A 6,560-nucleotide genomic window follows, 5' to 3' on the forward strand; every position below is an offset into this window, starting at 1 on the left:
TTGGTGGTGCAGAATTATTTAAAAAACGACAGGGGCGTGCAAGAGATGCTGTCGGTGGCCCGAAGAATTGCGGGCCACTTTCGGCATTCAGCCACCGCATGCCGAAGACTGGAGCACCAGCAAACAGTCCTGAACCTGCCCTGCCATCATCTGAAGCAAGAGGTGGTAACGAGGTGGAATTCAACCCTCTATATGCTTCAGAGGATGGAGGAGCAGCAAAAGGCCATTCAAGCCTATACATGTGCCCACGATATAGGCAAAGGAGGGGGAATGCACCTGACTCAAGCGCAGTGGAGAATGATTTCAATGTTGTGCAGGTTCTGCAACCCTTTGAACTTGCCACACGTGAAGTCAGTTCAGAGACTGCCAGCCTGAGTCAGGTCATTCCCCTCATCAGGCTTTTGCAGAAGAAGCTGGAGACATTGAAGGAGGAGCTAAAACAGAGCGATTCCGCTAGGCATGTGGGACTTGTGGATGGAGCCCTTAATTCGCTTAACCAGGATTCACGGGTGGTCAATCTGTTGAAATCAGAGCACTACATTTTGGCCACCGTGCTCAATCCTAGATTTAAAACCTACGTTGGATCTCTCTTTCTGGCAGACACAAGTCTGCAGAGGTTCAAAGACCTGCTGGTGAGAAAATTGTCAAGTCAAGCGGAACGTGACCCGTCAACAGCTCCTCCTTCACATTCTCCCGCAACTGGGGGAGCGAGGAAAAGGCTAAGAATTCCGAGCCCACCCGCTGGCGGTGATGCAGGGCAGTCTGGAGCGAGTGCTGACATCTGGTCCGGACTGAAGGACCTGCCAACGATTACTGACATGTCGTCTACTGTCACTGCATATGATTCTCTCACCATTGAAAGAATGGTGGAGGATTATATGAGTGACCGCATCCAAGTAGGCACGTCAGACAGTCCGTACGTATACTGGCAGGAAAAAGAGGCAATTTGGAGGCCCTTGCAGAAACTGGCTTTATTTTACCTAAGTTGCCCACCCTCCAGTGTGTACTCCGAAAGAGTGTTTAGTGCAGCCGCTCACCTTGTCAGCAATCGGCGTACGAGGTTACTTCCAGAAAATGTGGAGAAGATGATGTTCATCAAAATGAATAATAATCAATTCCTCCGTGGAGACATTCACCAGCAATTGCCTCCAGAAAGTACACAGGGACCTGAGATGGTGGATTCCAGTGGGGACGAATTAATAATCTGTGAGGAGGGGGATGTACACAGTGAAAGGGGTGAGGAATCGGAGGATGAGGAGGAGGTGGACATCTTGCCTCTGTAGAGCCAGTTTGTGCAAGGAGAGATTGATTGCTTATTTTTTGGTGGGGGCCCAAACCAACCAGTCATTTGAGTCACAGACTTGTGTGGAAGACCCTGTCGCTGAAATGATGGGTTTGTTAAAGTGTGCATGTCCTGTTTATACAACATAAGGGTGGGTGGCAGGGCCCAAGGACAATTCCATCTTGCACCTCTTTTATCTTTCATTTTTCTTTGGTTCATGTGCTGTTTGGGGACTATTTTTTTATTTTTTGAAGTGCCATCCTGTCTGACACTGCAGTGCCACTCCTAGATGGGCCAGGTGTTTGTGTCGGCCACTTGGGTCGCTTAGCTTAGTCATCCAGCGACCTCGTGCAAATTTTAGGACTAAAAATAATATTGTGAGGTGTGAGGTGTAGAATAGACTGAAAATGAGTGGAAATTATGGTTATTGAGGTTAGTAATACTATGGGATACTATGGGATCAAAATGACCCCCAAATTCTATGATTTAAGCTGTTTTTGAGGGGTTTTTGTAAAAAACACCCGAATCCAAAACACACCCGAATCCGACAAAAATTTTTCAGGGAGGTTTTGCCAAAACGCGTCCGAATCCAAAACACGGCCGCGGAACCGAATCCAAAACCAAAACACAAAACCCGAAAAATGTCCGGTGCACATCACTAGTTCCCGCATGATGGCTAGGAAGTGACCTCATAGGGGTAGGGGGCGAGCAAAAATGATTATTGCTTTCATTACAGTAACTGGTGCACAGAAACAAACTATGGAGCATTGCGGCAAACTGAATTGTCCCAATAAACTGTTTCCAGCCGAACTATGAATTCTGCTGGTGCTGGGTTGGGACACACTTGAAATGCCGGATTGTAAGCTGGACAATGCTGGTATTGTTTTTTTTCTAAGAGCAATGTTTGTAAAATTGTGATTAATGGGTTATATCCATTTTATGGGCCAGATGCATCATCGATTGTAAAGTGATAAAATGGAGAGTTGAAAAGTACCAGCCAATCAGCTCCTAACTGTCATTTTTCAAACACAGCCTGTGAAAGGCAGTTAGGACCTGATTGGCTGGCACTTTTTCACTCTCCATTTTATCATTCTCCAAGCGATGATGCATCTAGCCCTATGGGGGACATTTACTAAGCAGTGATAAGAGCGGAGAAGTGAGCAAGTGGAGAAGTTGCCCATGGCAACCAATCAGCACTGAAGTAACATCTTTAATTTGCATACTATAAAATGATACAGAGCTGCTGATTGGTTGACATGGGCAACTTCTCCACTGGCTCACTTCTCCGCTCTTATCACTGCTTAGTAAATGTCCCCCATTTACAGTATATATGTGTGCTATGTTTGCTGGATCGGAGACGGCAATGAGACATTACTGTCATTGCAAGTGGCGGTGCCAGAGGTGGGGCGTCAGCACAGTCCAAAAATCAAATAGGGGAATCACACCAACTGCCCTCCCAAAATGCTGCCAAACATCGCCGGCCGGGACTCACTGGTAGTTGTTGTGGATCCACTATTTAAATTTTGGACTGTGCTGCAACCCCGCCTCTGGCGCCGTCGCCGGATGTCATAAAGTCAATGTCAATTATTACTAATGACTAGATAATTTGTCTTACAATAATACGTCTGGCACAAATCTCTATTAATTTTGAATTTAAAATGTTGAAAAACAAAAGAGGATTCCACATGAAGGACCTCACAGCACAACAAAGCAGTAATACAAACATGACCATTATTAGCAAACATCCAGCAGGCGGGCACCAAACAAATCTAACAGGTGTTCCAATAGGACAATGTAATAAAGCGTAAAGGAAAAAATAGCAGACTCCAAGTACGGGGGATCCACAACTGCATGCATAGCACCTTATTCTGAGTCATATGCCAGACGCATGGAGCAATGTTTATCAATCGTGCATGTGTGTGAGTCGCAACCCGTAGGCGTCCTGATCTTATATGTACATAGTCGCTGTACAGAAATGATAGAGCGTTCCCGGACAGTGGCTGCGAGGTATCATGGGGTGACGGGGGGTTGGCTAAAAAGACTCACGGAAAAGCTGCGTCTTATGGGAGTGTTGCAGGTCTGCGCTGAACAGCTCACATAGGAGGCCATACTCAGATAGAGAAATTGCAGCTGTCATAGGGCAGTTCTAGATTCAATGGTGCGAGTCAAGTGGTATTTCAGAGTATTCAGAGGCTGATAGTGGGAGTCTCCCTCCTTGCACATCCAGACGCACACATATACACCAGGGTAGCACTATGTAGTGACATCAGCATAAAAAACCACCGTCGCATCTGTGCAGGGCCATCTTAACAGCAGTGTAGGCCCCTGGGCACAGCAATGCACTGGGGCCCCTACCCATCCTCCAGCGGTAGGGGTGGGGGGGTGCTATCAGCGGCAGCTTTGATGTCCCGCGGGCAGTAGGGGGTGTTCTATCTTCCACTCAGCATGTAGGACCTGGTGCAGTAATTTCTCCTAATTACTCCTGTACTGCACAGATGGTGGGAGATGGGGCAGGAGGGGGATAGAAGAGGGCATTGGGCTGAATGAAGGGGCCCCGGTACATGACTTCCAGGGTGGTAGGGGGTGTTTGATATGTAGGCGAGTGGTGGATAGTGGAGTGGGCTTAATATTCATCATTTTCTGGTGGGAGGGCAGCTTGCTTTACTGCAGATATCTCCAGTTTCTGGAAATAGATTCATTAGCTTTCAATGGGATAACAAACTAGAGAGTCCCACCTGTCAGGAGATACTGGGGACACCTTTCAGGAGATACTGGGGACACCTTTCAGGAGGTACTGGGCACACCTGTCAGGAGGTACTGGGGACACCTTTCAGGAGGTACTGGGGACACCTTTCAGGAGGTACTGGGGACACCTGTCAGGAGATACTGGGGACACCTGTCAGGAGATACTGGGGACACCTGTCAGGAGATACTGGGGACACCTGTCAGGAGATACTGGGGACACCTTTCAGGAGATACTCGGGACACCTGTCAGGAGATACTGGGGACACCTGTCAGGAGATACTGGGGACACCTGTCAGGAGATACTGGGGACACCTTTCAGGAGATACTCGGGACACCTGTCAGGAGATACTGGGGACACCTGTCAGGAGATACTGGGGACACCTGTCAGGAGATACTGGGGACACCTTTCAGGAGATACTCGGGACACCTGTCAGGAGATACTGGGGACACCTGTCAGGAGATACTGGGGACACCTGTCAGGAGATACTGGGGACACCTGTCAGGAGATACTGGGGACACCTTTCAGGAGATACTCGGGACACCTGTCAGGAGATACTGGGGACACCTGTCAGGAGATACTGGGGACACCTGTCAGGAGATACTGGGGACACCTGTCAGGAGATACTGGGGACACCTGTCAGGAGATACTGGGGACACTTTTCAGGAGATACTGGGGACACCTGTCAGGAGATACTGGGGACACCTGTCAGGAGATACTGGGGACACCTTTCAGGAGATACTCGGGACACCTGTCAGGAGATACTGGGGACACCTGTCAGGAGATACTGGGGACACCTGTCAGGAGATACTGGGGACACCTTTCAGGAGATACTGGGGACACCTGTCAGGAGATACTGGGGACACCTGTCAGGAGATACTGGGGACACCTGTCAGGAGATACTGGGGACACCTGTCAGGAGATACTGGGGACACTTTTCAGGAGATACTGGGGACACTTTTCAGGAGATACTGGGGACACCTGTCAGGAGGTACTGGGGACACCTTTCAGGAGATACTGGGGACACCTGTCAGGAGATACTGGGGACACCTGTCAGGAGATACTGGGGACACCTGTCAGGAGATACTGGGGACACCTTTCAGGAGATACTGGGGACACCTTTCAGGAGGTACTGGGGACACCTTTCAGGAGGTACTGGGGACACCTTTCAGGAGGTACTGGGGACACCTGTCAGGAGATACTGGGGACACCTGTCAGGAGATACTGGGGACACCTTTCAGGAGATACTGGGGACACCTGTCAGGAGATACTGGGGACACCTGTCAGGAGGTACTGGGGACACCTTTCAGGAGATACTGGGGACACCTGTCAGGAGATACTGGGGACACCTGTCAGGAGATACTGGGGACACCTTTCAGGAGGTACTGGGGACACCTGTCAGGAGATACTGGGGACACCTGTCAGGAGGTACTGGGGACACCTTTCAGGAGATACTGGGGACACCTGTCAGGAGGTACTGGGGACACCTTTCAGGAGGTACTGGGGACACCTTTCAGGAGGTACTGGGGACACCTGTCAGGAGATACTGGGGACACCTGTCAGGAGGTACTGGGGACACCTGTCAGGAGGTACTGGGGACACCTGTCAGGAGGTACTGGGGACACCTTTCAGGAGATACTGGGGACACCTGTCAGGAGATACTGGGGACACCTGTCAGGAGGTACTGGGGACACCTGTCAGGAGGTACTGGGGACACCTGTCAGGAGGTACTGGGGACACTTTTCAGGAGATACTGGGGACACTTTTCAGGAGATACTGGGGACACCTGTCAGGAGGTACTGGGGACACTTTTCAGGAGATACTGGGGACACCTTTCAGGAGATACTGGGGACACCTTTCAGGAGATACTGGGGACACCTGTCAGGAGATACTGGGGACACCTGTCAGGAAGTACTGGGGACACCTGTCAGGAGATACTGGGGACACCTGTCAGGAGATACTGGGGACACCTGTCAGGAGATACTGGGGACACCTGTCAGGAAGTACTTGGGACACCTTTCAGGAGGTACTGGGGACACCTTTCAGGAGGTACTGGGGACACCTTTCAGGAGGTACTGGGGACACCTGTCAGGAGGTACTGGGGACACCTTTCAGGAGGTACTGGGGACACCTTTCAGGAGGTACTGGGGACACCTGTCAGGAGGTACTGGGGACACCTTTCAGGAGATACTGGGGACACCTTTCAGGAGATACTGGGGACACCTTTCAGGAGACACTGGGGACACCTTTCAGGAGACACTGGGGACTTGGGGATCAGATTTCAGGAGCCAGAGCAATCCACCAATAAAAATATTAAATTGCATATTAGGCGTGTGGAGCTGGAGCAGGGACCAGCTGCTGGAAGGCTGATATCTCTGGTTCTGGGCAGAGTGGAGACAAGCTGAAAGTGTCCACCAAAAGGGGAAAGTCACAGCTTTTGGAGTATAACCTCAGAAAAACTTTATGTCAGACAGAACCTGAGATATGTGGCTGGGAAGAGCAATTAACAGGCTTGGATGGGGACCACTGCTTTGA

This window comes from Pseudophryne corroboree, chromosome 9 (genome assembly GCF_028390025.1).
Source record: "Pseudophryne corroboree isolate aPseCor3 chromosome 9, aPseCor3.hap2, whole genome shotgun sequence".
Classification (NCBI taxonomy): domain Eukaryota; kingdom Metazoa; phylum Chordata; class Amphibia; order Anura; family Myobatrachidae; genus Pseudophryne; species Pseudophryne corroboree.